The sequence below is a fragment of the Papaver somniferum genome, chromosome 10 (genome assembly GCF_003573695.1).
Source record: "Papaver somniferum cultivar HN1 chromosome 10, ASM357369v1, whole genome shotgun sequence".
NCBI classification, from domain to species: Eukaryota; Viridiplantae; Streptophyta; class Magnoliopsida; order Ranunculales; family Papaveraceae; genus Papaver; species Papaver somniferum.
In genome coordinates, this window is record NC_039367.1 from 78,799,937 (window position 1) to 78,815,792 (window position 15,856).

Consider the following 15,856-nt stretch of genomic DNA (forward strand, 5'->3'; position numbering starts at 1 on the left):
TTCTCCATGGAAGAAGATTCAAACATATTGGAGAAGTGGATGCGAAATTTGAGGTAACAATCTTGTTAGTTAATTGTTTTCCTGTTTAAAAAAAGCCTGATTATATTTCATATATTTATTGCTTTTGCTTAACAAAATTTCGGTACAATTAATGTTTTATTCCATTATTTGTGTATGGATGTGTGTGTGATTCAATTGGTTCCGGTTAAGAAAAACTATTGTTATCTTGCTTTATTGTGTGGTATCAATGTTTAGGCTAACAAAATTTCGGTGCAATTGCGGTGCTTTAATGTCTATGTTGTTTCAATTGCTTCCGGTTGAGGTGAATAGTTATGCAAGTTGATTTATTTGGTTTGTATGAATTATTTATGGCTTAACGAAAGAAAAGGTTTACGGGATGAATTGCTTAGTCCAATTCGATTCCGGATAAGAGAAACTAAGTTAATTCTGATCTTAGGTAGACTTATCAAAGTGGAGGTTTCAGTTATTCAAGTCTAATCGAATGCCTTAACAAGAAATGCTAGTTAACTAACCTAGTACTTGTCTTGTTTAAAAGTTAAAGGTCTAAGTTATATGGATAATTAGAACCTGATGAGAAAAATAGATTTATCTTTATTTTGGTCTTATCGAACAAGCGATTGTATTTGTACAATCGGTTTAGCAAAGGAACTAAGGTGCTTAGTTGATTTTTGGTTTGCTAAACTATTAGGTAAAATTGCTTTGGGCAATTGTTTCCTTGGTAACATATCAAATCAAATTACTTTCTAGTTTCGGTTTTGATATTGGTTATCAAAAATGGTGTGTGGAACCCTTGTGCTTAACTCTATAGGTTCCAAGTCTATTTTGAGATTTGTAAGATCCTTTCAGTTTGTCCTTTATTTTTTCGTTTCTTTATCATTTTGTGACAAAAAGGGGGAGAAATATATGGAGTAAACAAGTGATACTGGTATTCATTTATATTGATTGGTATCAGTAAGAGAAAGGACATTGGTGCTTAAACGTTTATCTAACGAAAGAGCGAAAGCATAGACTAAGGGGGAGTAACATATCATATTCTTGTAGTTATATGGACTACAAAGGAAATAACAAAGACGTGCGGATTGATAAAATCTACCTATCTTACCTTTAGGGGGACTATTAGCTTTGTTATTATATTGTCAACAACGACAATTAAGGATCGAATGTATACAGGTTATTGTGCTATTGAATTCGGGAATCAAGTATATGTGTAATGAATTCTTGTAATTTGTTTATCCATATGATGTAAGAGTTTTTCACTAAAATTGACAAAGGGGGAGATTGTTAGAGCATAACTCGGTTGAACCCACCAAGCATTGGTATGTCAAGTTTGGTTGTCATATTTTAGTGAGCCAAAACTCATTTAAGAGTCGCTTGATTATTTACTAGAGCCAACTTCATATAGGTTAGCTTGAAAGTATTAGGATATGAGACATTACAAGTATTGCGAAGACTTGAAGAAGTGACGAAGTAAGGAGCTACAACGACAACATCATCCTTCCACTTGAGGTTAGTGATATTTGACTTGAACTGTTTCATTCCCTAAACGTGTCTTTCAAGTCGTGCATATTGAAAACAAAACTGCGAAGCATGAATGATTATACTCTAGTTAGACATAATATTAAAGAATATAATACGAGGTTTATTGCTTAACCATTGAAGTTTGTAGATAAGACATCGACATAATCGTTTGAATTCTATTGTGATTATGTATGGGTATAAGTTGAAGATTTCATCCTAGGAAACAATGTTTTACATTTATTTTAAGGAAGTAAATTCATGAACTTGTTTTGTGAATCGAAAGAGAAATCGCCAGGCGTTATTGGTATTGTTATTCATTGCATATCTTTTGAACTACCAATATGTGTGATTAGTATAACCGCTCATGAATTATTTATGTTCTTGGTAAAACTATTCGCAAAGGCCTGTCTTTTGTATTGGTATGACTTTTTTAGTGAAACCGATCTTAAGTAATCACCTGAGATGGTATGATCGATTTTGTGTTATTGGTATGACCGACTCTGGGTAAAGGGGAACCGATCCTAGTAAGAGATGCAACCTATCACAAAGGGGAATCAATCCTTGTATGAGGTGCATCAAGTTTTTAGCAGAAAGGGGAACCGATCCTATAGACATGTGCAACACGTTTTTAGGCAAAGGGGAACCGATCTTATGGACATGTGCAACAAGTAAAAGTTAGATACATATATATGTGGGGAACAAATCCTAGTACCTAGTCAATCCAATTTGGAAAGTTAGTGTGACTATGCACAATACTCACATGGAGGTAGGACCAAAACTTGTTTTGGTAGAACCGCGAAACCCATGATTTGTGATTGAGTGTTCTTGATCAATCACATAGTTCTTGAAAGTCAGATGAACCAATTCTAAACTTGTTTGGAAGTGTGGAAAATCAGTATCAAGATTGTAAGTATGAAAGAGGACTTATAAAATAAGGATGTCGACATACTTTGAACATGTGCAGTAACGCTTATCTTTAATTGTTCAAAGTTATTCCTTAATAGCTAAAAGAAGAAAATCCCGGATCGAATAAAATAAATTGAGAATCTTTTATTTAAGGTTTTTAATTTTATTTTAGGAAAAAGAAAATTAGTAATGTGCATTTACTAGTTGGAGATTTTCCAAGAGATTTTCGATCAATATTTGGACAAAACATTTCCAGGAATTATGAAAACCGAATCTAGAATATATTGCATATCTTGAGAATATTTTCGGTTTTGGAAATTCCTTGGTATCCAAACTTCCTTGGTCTATAAATATGAAAGTTTGCATTTCGAGAAAACTAATCCTCGTACAACAAGAACTACCTCAGTTATGCTGCTACTGGTGAAGCCGCCTATTCGGAGAGGAGAGTAACCTAATTAGGCAAAATCTCTTACGACCGCTCAGTTTAAAGTCTTCTTTGGGGATTGAGAAGCTCTATTAGTACCGTTGGTGGGAAACTAGATAATTGCGGTTTATCTTTTGTTTTCGATTGATTTGATTGACTAACGGTGGTTGAACTTTGATTGCACCTAGTTTGATTATGCTTGAGAATCTTCTATTCTGATATAAGATTCACTCAAACTAGATCGAAGTTTGGACGGGGATATTTAGACTGTTTGTAGATCTAAAGACGTCTTGTGATAATCCATTATTAACAGACTCCGTTCTGTGCGTGATTGATCACATGAGATTCAAGTTGATTGTATGCTGGTGTTTATTGAAGATCTAAGAAGATCTGAAGACAAAGAAGACTTTGAAGATTTCTGATTTGGGATTCAAAATCTTTGGTGTGCATAATACTTGTTTCGGTAAAAGAGGATCCAACTATAATCGGTTTATCCTTGTGGTAAATTAGATTGATTAATTGTGTAGATCGTTACAATTCTTTGTGATTAAAAGTATTGATTGCAAAATCTTAACAATTATTTCGGTAGTTGAAAATAAGACAGATCTAAGTACCTGACGAAGGAGTTTATCGAGATAAACAGACGAGCCTTTGTCGAACTCATATCACTTGGTTGAAAAGAGTTGATGCCAAACATATTTGTTGTTCCTTTACTGTTTGGAATACGAACCAAAGGAACTGTTCCAAGTACGTGACTTATTATAAGTCGGAGGCGTGAGAATACAGACGGAACTAGGTGAACTATAGGTTTAGTTGCTGGGTCTCAACTATACGAAGTTGGTTTGATTTTGTATAGCGGCTTAATCCTGAGAGTATTCAATTCTGGACAAGGTCCCGGGGTTTTTCTGCATTTACGGTTTCCTCGTTAACAAAATCTTGCTGTGTCATTTACTTTTATTTTCCGCAATTATAATTGTTGTTATTATAATTTAAAGTAAATTACACAAACGTTAATTCCATCTACTTGATAAGTAATCCTATTGTGTTTGGTTAAGTCCGAACCTTTTATCAAGTAAACATACTTCGTTGTAGTATTGTCTCAATCTCGTATCCATAGACGATCACACGAAGTGTGAACCGATTTGTTGTATTGTCTCGACTCAGTCCATAGACAATCACTTTCGAAGAAAGGACTTATAGGTGGAAAAGTTTTAGATTGAGATATATTTGGGTACCCTCGTCTTTTCATTAGTGATGAATGCAATTCTTAGTTCTAGGCTCTTACTGTTTCTTATGGTTTCGTTCCGCGATGCTACAAAATGTCCCAATACTCTTTCCCAGAAATAGTCACTATTCATTGGTCTTATCGTATGATGTAACCAACATCGAACAAGAGTAACATCTTCTACCATTGTAAGATCGGGAGCGACATTCTAGTGCAGTACATATGTGCTTGAGATGGACCATCTTTTAGAATTCTAAAACACGCTTCGTAATGAAAAGTTTTGCCGTTAGCTTCCTCCCAATTATCAAGAGTTGTTTGGATCACTTCATCTTCAGTTACACCGATGAAATTTTCTCTATCAATTTCCATTACCAGAGAAAGAAATGGCTGGACTACAAGCCTAATAGATTGAAAACGAGCACGCAATCGACGAGCATCTCGGTATCCTGGGTTTCCCGTCAGTGAGACGAACATTGAAAAAACATTCTCCCAAAGATAAGCGTCTTGAAAGCCCATACCAGTGATTACCCTATGAAAAAAATATGCTTTGCATATAGTTATATCCTCTTCTTCAATAAACTTGGGACCACGATTTCTAACAGGCATTTCTGGAGAGTGAGAGAGATTATGAGTTTTAGAAAAAAAGAAGAAGAAGAAAAAGATGTGATTTTGGAGATGAGGAGAATGAAATTTACAGGTCGAGAAAGAAAATCGAGCCATTGGAAATTTAGTCGTTGGCGTTTGTAGTAAAACCGCGCGGCTTTCCTTTAAGCTCCCATTTGAATTAGCATAGGAGTTGGCGTTTGTATTAAAACCGCGCGACTTTACTAAAACCTCCCGTTTGAATTACCAACGCATATTTTTTTTTGTTATAAATACAACACTAGGGTAGGCCTCACAACCAAACCAATAGATTTCTTTCTCAACATCCACCATGTTTTCTAAAGGCAAAGTGAAGCAAATATTATGTGTCTAAGCAAAAGAAGTTTGTCCATTATGTTTCATGGATAACCACAGTCTTATGCAATGCCTGAAAAAGCAGGGGTACAACAACCACACGCAATATTTCGATTTGCAATCTGTATGGACTAACTTCATTATACTTTCAAGAGAATCAACTAGACTCAATCTTAATAAAGTATATCAAAGATTTATAATATCTCGATCTCTCGATTTAATTCTTACTCAAGCAAATAGAAATCTGCCAGTCTAATTAAATACAAGAGAGATAACTTGGATGGTACCAAAGACCAATATCCAAGTGTCAATCAATGTAAATCAACAACCAAAGGTTGAATATTCTAATTGATTGAACTTAACGCACAACCTGTGATATTTCAATTATATAACAAAATATAATGCGGAAAGGAAATAACACAGACACCAGAAGTTTTGTTAACGAGGAAACCGCAAATGCAGAAAACCCCGGGACCTAGTCCAGATTGAACACCATACTGTATTAAGCCGCTACAGACACTAGCCTACTACAAACTACCTTCGGTATGAACTGTAGTTGAACCCCAATCAATCTCACACTGATCCAAGGTACAGTTGCGCTCCTTACGTCTCTGATCCCAGCAGGATACTACGCACTTGATTCCCTTAGCTGATCTCACCCAAAACTAAGAGTTGCTATGACTCAAAGTCGAAGACTTTAATAAACAAATTTGTATCACACAAAAAAGTCTACGGTAATAGATAAATCTGTCTCCCAAAGAAATACCTACGAGTTTCGTTCCGTCTATTGATAAACCAAGGTGAACATGAACCAATTGATAACCCGGAATTATATTCCCGAAGAACAGCCTAGTATTATCAATCACCTCACAATAATCTTAATCAATGCGGCGAAAAAAGATATTGTGGAATCACAAACGATGATACGAAGATGTTTGTGACTACTTTTATATGTTTCCTATCGGAGATATCAATCTCAAGCCAATCGTTACGATTGTACTCAATACGATAGAAACATCAAGATCAGATCACACAACTACAAGAAAGTAGTATCGGTCTGGTTTCACAATCCCAATGAAGTCTTCAAGTCGTTAACCTACAGGGTCTCGATAGAAACCTAAGGTTAAAGGAGAACCGACTCTAGGTTATACAACTAGCATCACACAGGAGGTGTGGGGATTAGGTTTCCCAGTTGCTAGAGTTCTCCCTTATATAGTCTTTCAAATCAGGGTTGGCAATCAATGTTAGCTTAGTAACAAAGCATTCAATATTCACCGTTAGATGAAAACCTGATTAGATCCACTCGATAACCGTTAGATCGAAAACTTAGCTTGTTACACACAAATGAAATGCACGTTTTTAGGTTTGTGTAACCGTACCCAAACATGTACATTTGTTGGTTCAACAATAGTTAACCAAATGGTTAGCCATATGAGCACTTTCATATTAACCATATTCGTCTTCACCATAACTAGTTCAAATGACTCAAATGAACTAGTTAGAGAGTTGTTCAATTGCTTAGATCTTATATAAGTATACAAGACATAATCGAAGAAAAAACGATTTGATTCACTCGAATCGATTCATGAACTTTATAGCTACGGTTTGCAAACTTGCATTCCTTAGTTAATATAAGTATAAGTTCACGAATAATCGTTTTTAGATATAACCAACCTAAGTACGCGGACTTGGTACGCGGACTTAAGTACCCGGAATAATATTGTAACAAATTTACAAACTCCAGCAGATTTTCTCGGGAAGAGAACCTCCGTCAGTACGCGGACTGGGTTCGCGGACTCTTGTTCCAGTTTTCCTGAGCAGCAAAGTAAGCATACTTTGGTTCAAGGAATAAGGACTTATACATGTATGCGTTTCCACACAATGTTTATATCCAACAGTGGTTATATAATCTAAACTCTCATTTCAATCATTGAAACATTCTTAGAGGATGTTATATAGTTGTTATACGCAAACCATTTTTCGTCAAAGCCGTTTTCAAGTGATTGAAACATAACATGACTTTCGTCACTAGGTAAAGATGAACTTGGCCAAAGCGAAACCTTACCAACACATATTTCGAGAAATAGATAAGCGAGATAAACTCAGCTCGAAATAGCAAATGTGTATAATCAAAGTCTATATAGTAAAAACGACTTTTTTCTCAACATAGGAGATAGAGTAGATAGACTTTTTAGTGATAGATAAGTTCAAGTCTCCACATACCTTTTAGTCGAGGAAGTTCCACCAGTTCCTTGAGTAGCTCTTCGTCTTGTATGATGATGACCATGGAGTTCTTGAGCTCAATTAAACTTTCTATCCTAGTCCGAGACTTAGCTATAGTAGACTAGAAATCAAGACTTATTGTTTTGATCACTAACATTGAAAAAAATGCTTGGGATAGCAACGCATGCGAGTTTGACCGAGCAGTGCTCTAACAATCTCCCCCTTTGTCAATTTTAGTGACAAAACTATCAATACATATGGAATACAAAAATAAATAAATAAACTTTTGTAGCTCTTATTCCACATGCCTAATCTTCAACATTACTCGAAATCTTCGTCACTTCCAAGTACTCCAATGATCCCAAAGGTTGTAAGTTTAGCATCATCGTTGTTGAAAATCCGTAGCTATAACAATGAGAAAACAAGAATTCTCGATCATTGTTATACAATGTCATAGTATTATTATATATTATCAAAGTTCAATTGTATCGCAACTTCGACAACAATACTATGGTGATATGTATCGCCCCCCCTTAGTCAATACTCCATCTCACATGGAAACCACTCCCCCTTACATAATGATCCAAAAACCATATGTATTTGTAGTGTGAACTACACATTAATTCTCCTCCTTTTTTTCAATAATATTGGCAACGGTACGAAAACGGGATCCTAATGAAAATTTCCATAGAGAAATTTCATGACCAAAAGTAAGTACATATCAACTTATTTAGATGCAATCATATAGCCGAAGGTAAATGCTTTCATCAAGGAGTTTATAAAGATTCAATATAACTCCTATAATATTCCACAACCGCACTCCCCACAAAGATTTGGCAATTAAGCACAAGTTCAATTAAGAACTCTCCCCCATAATGTGTCATTCCCGAAAGAACAACAAGAGCGACCTTAATTTCATAAAAAAAGAAGGATTTCTTTGGACATAACAAATCACATACGAATATGAATTTGAATCCAAAAATACTCAAATAGATTAATCACTAGAGAACCCATAATTAATCTAATCGGAATTGCTCGACATAAGAGAATTTATGGAGCCTCACAATATATACATAAAATATGGATCAGGGAAGATCAATACTGCGGAATAGACAAGGATTCATTCTATTTTCCATCACTTTTTGCACAATGACATACAATAGACATAATCCTCGTAAACAAAAGTTCATCTTATCTTCCATCAATATTTGAATAATGACACAATAGGCTCCAAACTTTTGTGATGTCAAAATTTCATTCATTCTTTTATCAATACATGCATATCGACATATGATAGACTTAACTTTTGACAAGGTATGAGACAATCATAGTTCACGGACGCAAACACACATATCCCATAACAAATTGCAATATATAAAACCATAAAGATTAATACTGCAAAAATCGTCTTCCAAACAAATTTTTAGAAGTTAAACAAATAAACCTAAAAACATGAAGATGAAAACGTTGGACATAGCTATGTGTAATCACAATAATGGCTATTCCAAACTCTAGTTATTCTTCTAAATAAAACAAGAAAATAAAATTCTCATCTGAAGACTTACTAGGCATAGAAAATCAAATTACTCATCATCTTCATCATCGGAAACACTCCAAGATGCTTGAATCATGTTCAATTCTTCCTTGAGCTCGGGAAACTTATTTGTAACCAATGATAATTGTTCTTGCACGCACTTCACCCTTGAATTTACCTTACACACACCCTTGTGAATTTTTTGAAGAAGACTTTGTGGATGGGGAAAAACGGTTTGCTAGTTTTTTAGGGAAGTGAAGAGACGAGCGTGTTGTCGAGACTCCTCAACCAAGCTAACTGCTTAACCTCACACAGATGCTCTGCAAAGGGAGTGCTTAGATTCGAGAGATCAATCTGTAGGACTCCGGCCTAAACCAAGTCATGGCCGTTCCAGAGTCAATTCGGTCGCAAAGAGGGAGATGGGTTGATCTGTAGGAGGAAAGATGAGAATCGTGTGGGATCAGTGATGATCAAGTGAATGTGTTGAAAGTTTCTGCAATTTTAGTGAACTGATGAGTTCGAATAAGTTCTGAGAGATTGATGAATTCTTGAGAGTAGTTACTCGAGAAATTCGACAATTTCTGATAACTAGTGATCATTCCTTGTCTTCAATCATGGATTCAGAGACTTATTTATATTGTCAGAGTCGTGAAAACCTTGATCCCTGTAAGTGTGACGGTTTCTTGAGTGAAAGAATGGGAAAGTGGGAGATCGTGGTGAAACCAGTTCTAGATTGTGCAGAGACTTGGTTGATCATTTACCCACTACTTTGCTAACTCCTTCAACCGTTGACACGACTTACTCACATTTCTCGTTGTGGATAAATCACGTGTTGTAGGCCGCCATACCAAAACCCTAATTGGTATCCCCCAATTTGACGTGATTGATGTCTCACGAATCGTGGAGTCTGCATGACAGACGTGTATTAATTAGTCAGTTGTTGACTGATTAGACAGTGAGTCTAGGTTTTGTTGAATCGAGCATGAGTGATGAATGCTCATCGATTCATGGATCGAACATGTAGTTCTCTGAAATGATGTCAATATTGTAGATTCAGTGATGAATTATTGACCAGTATTTGAGCGACTGAGCAAGTATTGCTCAATTCGGCAAATTATTGAATATTGAGAATTTGACGAGCAACTGAGCAAGTATTGCTCAATTCGACAAATTACTGATAAATTACTAAATATTGATAGCTGGATTAATATTCGAGCAACTGAGCAAGTATTGCTCAATTCGACGAATTACTAATTTTGACGTGCAACTGAGCAAGTATTGCTCAATTCGACAAATTACTAATATTACTAAATATTGATAGCTGGATCAATACTTGAGCAACCGAGCAAGTATTGCTTAATTCGACGAAATATTTATTGGTGACGTAACCCAATAAAATATTAAAATATTGGTAGATTACCAAATATTATATGATTAATTCAGATGTTGGTTGCTGAATCAACCTAAATTCATTAGTGTTTGAATCTTGCTCAGAATAATGATTCGTGGAACATTTATTCGAAACCCTAATTTCAGATCAATTATCTGTGTCGATGAATTGCTGAAAATAGGTCATGAATGATAGAGGGACCGACCACATGGGATGATGGGCGTCCATGTGGTGCCCAGTGCCTGAGTGAGCACACCAGGGTCCTCAGTTGGATGGTTGATGAAAGAATGATGATTAAATTCCGGTTTCATCATTTATTGAAAAAATTGCTGGGTTCAGCATTAGGTGATAAAACCTAAGTATGAAAGATGGAAGACTGACCAAGAGGGCATGAGTCCGGGTCTTGGTGATCACGAGACCAGTTGTTGGTCGTTTGAGCAATCCCCAGGTTGGTTGAAGAGAGTTTGGGCCCAATATGAGGAATTGAGCAAATTAGGTCAGAATTATGAAAACGTGTGGGACCGGATTTGTGCAAGCCCTATGGATGAATCTAGTCGGATCAAGAAGGCATGCACGTGTTGTCGTGGTGTCCGTGTCTCCATATTGAGAGTTTCAGTATTTTCTGATGTGCGTTCGGGTAACATTGTGAATTTTCAGAAGAGTTTCATCTTGACTGAGATTCTTGATTTTTGTTGGAATGAGCATGTACGCTCAATTGATCAACATTTTGTAAATATTAAAATGAGGGCATTTTAACATTTAAAATTGTCGTGAGAGGCTAGCCGGTCATGTGACCATGTTGGCTTTTAGTTTTTCATGATTCGAGCAAAATTTGAGAAAATATGAAGGAATCATGAATTTTTCTCAAACCAAGGAGTTTCATGAATTGAGGAAAATAATAATTATAAAATACTAGGTATTGCAAGGTGTGGGGCCGGCCACGGCTAGGGCATGGCCGTCCGGCTATGTTTCCCGGTCCCGCATGCCTTTTCCTAATTTTATATTATTATTTTTCATGAAACCGTGATATTATGGAGAATCCATGAGTTTTCGTTGAAACAAACAAGTTTTATGAGTTTAGGAATAATAATTATAAAAAGCTAGGGATTGTGAGGTGTGGGACCGGCCACGGCTTGGACACGGTCACGGCTATGTTGCCCGGTCCCGCACATCTTTCCCTATTTTATAATATTATTTTTCATGAATCCATGAAGTTACGGAGAATTCATGAGTTTTGCAAAAACAAGGAAAGTTGATAAAACCAAGGAGTTTTCATGAGTTCATGAAATAACAAAAATAAGGAAAATAATGGGAGAGGCATGGGACCGGCCACGGCTAAGGCATGGCCGGCCTGAGGGCCTGGCCCCATGAGCGCCTCTTCATTATTTTAATATTTATTGTTTTTCTCCCGCTTTGCGTAGGATTCCTCATCTTTCCATGTTTTTTGAATGCTCGTTTATGCATTCGGGTGCTCAGTCATGCATCATTGTCGAGTACACTTGCACCATTTTTGTGGGGTCTACTCAGTGGTAGTCCAGATGCCCGGTTGTTGAGTATTATTATTAGTTTATGAAATTAAGTGGAGAATAATTCATGAAACTGAGCTATAAAAAAGTATAGTTCTACTATCAATTCATAGGATTAGTCGTGGATTCGACCATGAATTCGGAATAATAAAGTTAAGTATTACCATTCCATGGGATTGTGGATTCGACCATGGAATCAGAGTAATTAAATATTACTATTTCATGAGATCAGCCGTGGATTCAATCATGAAATCAGAGTAATAAAATTATCTATTATCATTCCATGAGATTAGCCGTGAATTCGATCATGAAATTGGAATAATGAGATGATACAATTGTTTATTGCCATTCCATGGGATCAGGTCGTGGATTCGACCATGGAATAGGAGCAATTGTTGTTGCCATTCCATGGGATCAGGCCGTGGATTCGACCATGGAATAGGAGCAATTATTATTTCCATTCCATGGGATCAGGCCATGGATTCGACCATGGAATAGGAGCAATAGTTATTGCCATTCCATGGGATCAGGCCGTGGATTCGACCATGGAATAAGAGCAATAATAGATCATTCTGGGAATTCAGTGGTAAATGTCACGACAGAATTAATCTATTACAGAAGGGATATTAGCCAGTTAAAGCGTCATACCCATTCCGAAGGTGTATAGTCAGAAGACCGCGAGTTGCCGAAGTCCTGAAGACGTTGTTGCTCTCAGTATACGGAGAACCGCCTGGATCTATACACGGCTCTCTACATAGTCAGGGAACAGTGAGTGTCACCGACGTCCTGAAGGCGTTATCGCTCTCAATCTAAGGAGAACCTCCCAATTGTTCTTCTATGTAGAGGCAGGTCTCTCTCATGTAGTCAGGGAACAGTGAGTGTCACCGACGTCCTGAAGGCGTTGTTGCTCTCAATCTTATGGAAAACCGCCTAACTACGTTATTCTACATAGAGGACATGATGAAATGTGTGGCACTGAACGCTCAGCTAGTGGAGGCCTTTCAGGAAACATATTCATCATGGCTTCGTAAAATATGAATCGTCACATGCCTGAAGCCAACTCAGAAACATGCATTATCATGATTTTACGGTTTTGTCCTTTGTTGAAAATCCACCATCAACATTAAGTCCCATGCTTAGTGAGGGACAATCATGTTCCGCAGTAAGCATTAGATGGTGATTTTCAGTCAACGAGATCAGTGGTTGAACTCAGTCGTACAAGGTAGCTTCAGAATCCTCGATTTACCCCAATGGTGTCATGTACGAGCAAATGCATAGATAAGGACCCTGATAGCAAGATAGAGTGTCATCTCATGAGCACGGAGAGATGAGGCACTGCTGATTTGGGCGTTCAGAAGCCTAGTTATGATCGGTTTAGCGTTTGTGGGCCCAAGCCTAAAAGAGGAAATCCATGTGCAGGAACAAACGTTTGTTCGTTCGTTAGTTTAAGAAACAAACAAAATAGACTTGAGTCTAGTGATAAAATTTTTGTCTATGCGCTTTCACGAAAGCCAAAATTTTCTTTTTTAAATATGTAAGATTTCACAAAAGGGAATAAACTCTCGGTTCAAAGGTGAATGCTCGTACGAGAGAAAAGTTTTTTTTTTTTGAATAGACGTGCGTCTGTTAGCAATAAAAAATTTTGTCTATGAGCTTTCATGAAAAAATTTATTTTTCGATGTGTGAGTGTAGATGGTGGATTTTCGACAAGGGCTAAAATCATAAACTCATAATTATACGAAGCTCTGATCCAGCAATCAGACGTGAGTATCGAGACACGGGTCTCTCATTGAATTCTCAACGGAGAGTACTTTCTCTCAGAGTACATATAGATATGTAGTCTCACGACTGGACAACGACATATCTCATGAATACTGAATACTTTCAGTGATTATTTCTATATAGTATCACGAGATGGATGGCTCCTAGACAGCTTGGTCTGCTAGTATAGAGCGATAACGTCTTCAGGAACAAACAACGAGTTAACCATGACTATATAAAGGATATGACTTACCGACAAGCTCATATCGGGATAATTAATGCTCCTAGACAGCTTGCTCTGCTAGTATAGAGCCACAAAGTTAATTATTCCTAATTACAATTGCTCTTATTCCATGGTCGAATCCACGAATGGTCCCATGGAATGGCAATAACAATTGTTCCTATTCCATGGTCGAATCCGCGACTGGTCCCATGGAATGGCAATAACAATTGCTCCTATTCCATGATCGAATCCGCGATTGGTCCCATGGAATGGCAATAACAATTGCTCCTATTTCATGGTCGAATCCACGACTGGTCCCATGGAATGGCAATAACAATTGTTCCTATTCCATGGTCGAATATGCGACTGGTCCCACGGAATGGCAATAAACAATTGTTCTGATTCTATGAACGAATCCACAACTTGATCTCATAAAATAGCAATAACTATATTATCTCATTACTCCGATTTCATGATCGAATCCACAACTGGTCTCATAAATGGTAATACATAAATATTAATTACTCCGATTCTATGGTCGAATCTACGATACCATGGAATGGTAATGCTCACTTTATTATTCTGAATTCGTAGTCGAATCCTCAGCTGATCCTATGAATTAATAATAAACATCTTATTGCTCAGTTTTGTGAATTATTCTCCACCGAATTCCACAATTAGTAATAAATAATCAACAATTGGGCGTCTGAGCTACCTCTAAGTAAGCCCCGATTCAAATGGTGAAGGTGTATTTAACGACGATACACTAACAGTCACCGTACGAACGAGTATTTCAAAAATACAACGAAACGATGAACCTATGCAAAATAGAGAAGAAAATAATAAATAATTAAAAATATTGACCAGGGTGCTGGGAGCACGGACACACGACCGACCGACCGTGTCGTGGTCAATCCCACGCCAGTTTTATATTTTTAATGCATTTTTATTATTTTCCATGATTTGATGAAAATTATCTCATTTTATCAAATCCCCTTCTCTCGGGGAAACTCCTCAGTTTCATGGTACTTCCACAAATCCATAAAAAATAATATAAAAATAAGGAAAGGAGTGTGGGGCGTGACCATTGGCCAACCGGTCATGCCTTGGTCCCAACCGGCCCCACACCCCACGGTTCTTTATTATTTTATTATTATTATTATTATTTCTATAATTTCATGAAAAAACTCCTTGATTTCATGGTATTTTTTCAAAAATCATCAAATAATAATAAAATAAATAATTTATGAAAACTTGTGGGACCGGGCCTTGGCCGGCCGGCCATGCCCTAGCCGGTCCCACACGCCCCTTTGTTTTATTATTTTATTATTAGTTTTCCTTGAATTCATCAAATTCCTTGATTTCATGTTATTTCTCTCAAATTAGGAAAAATTCCCTCAATTCATCAAAAATACATGAAAAATACACAAAAATTAGGGAAACTCGTGGGACCGGGCTCAAGCCTGCCGATCATGCCTTCCACGGTCCCACACGCCCTTGTTTTTATTATTTTAATATTTTTTACTTCCTTGAACTCATGAAAACTCCTTCAATTCATGGAAAATCCCTAAATTCATCAAATTTCTCAAAATTCATGAATTTTTCATAAAACCATCAAAAATATTATAAAATTAAGGAAAAGGCACCACAGGACTGTGGTCACGACCGGCCGACCATGACTTGACCACGGCGGTCCCACGCCTCCTCATTCCTTATTTTATAATTATTTTTCATCATCTCATGGTGTTTTCCTCAGTTTCGTCGAAACCTTAATTTTGGCATATTTTCTCGAATGGATGCTCAATTGCACGTCAGAAAATGTCAAAATTCTCAGGATTGAGATGCGGACGCCTTGGGGACACGAGCACGCTATCTTGACCGACCAAGATTGGCTCTTTGGCTACGGAAGCCGGTCCCATCAATTTTCACAGTTTTGACCTAATTTGCACAATTACTCGTATTAGGTCCAAAACTCTTCCAAACACTTTGCATTTTCATGAAGTGATCGTCAGGCGGTCACGTGACAACCCAGGGTCGGTTTTATGACTCCATGGTGGGTCCCTCGCCTCGTCATAATTAATTAGGTTTTCTCACCTAAGGCTCAGACGAGCATTTTTGAATAAATGATTAAACCAGCATTTAATCATT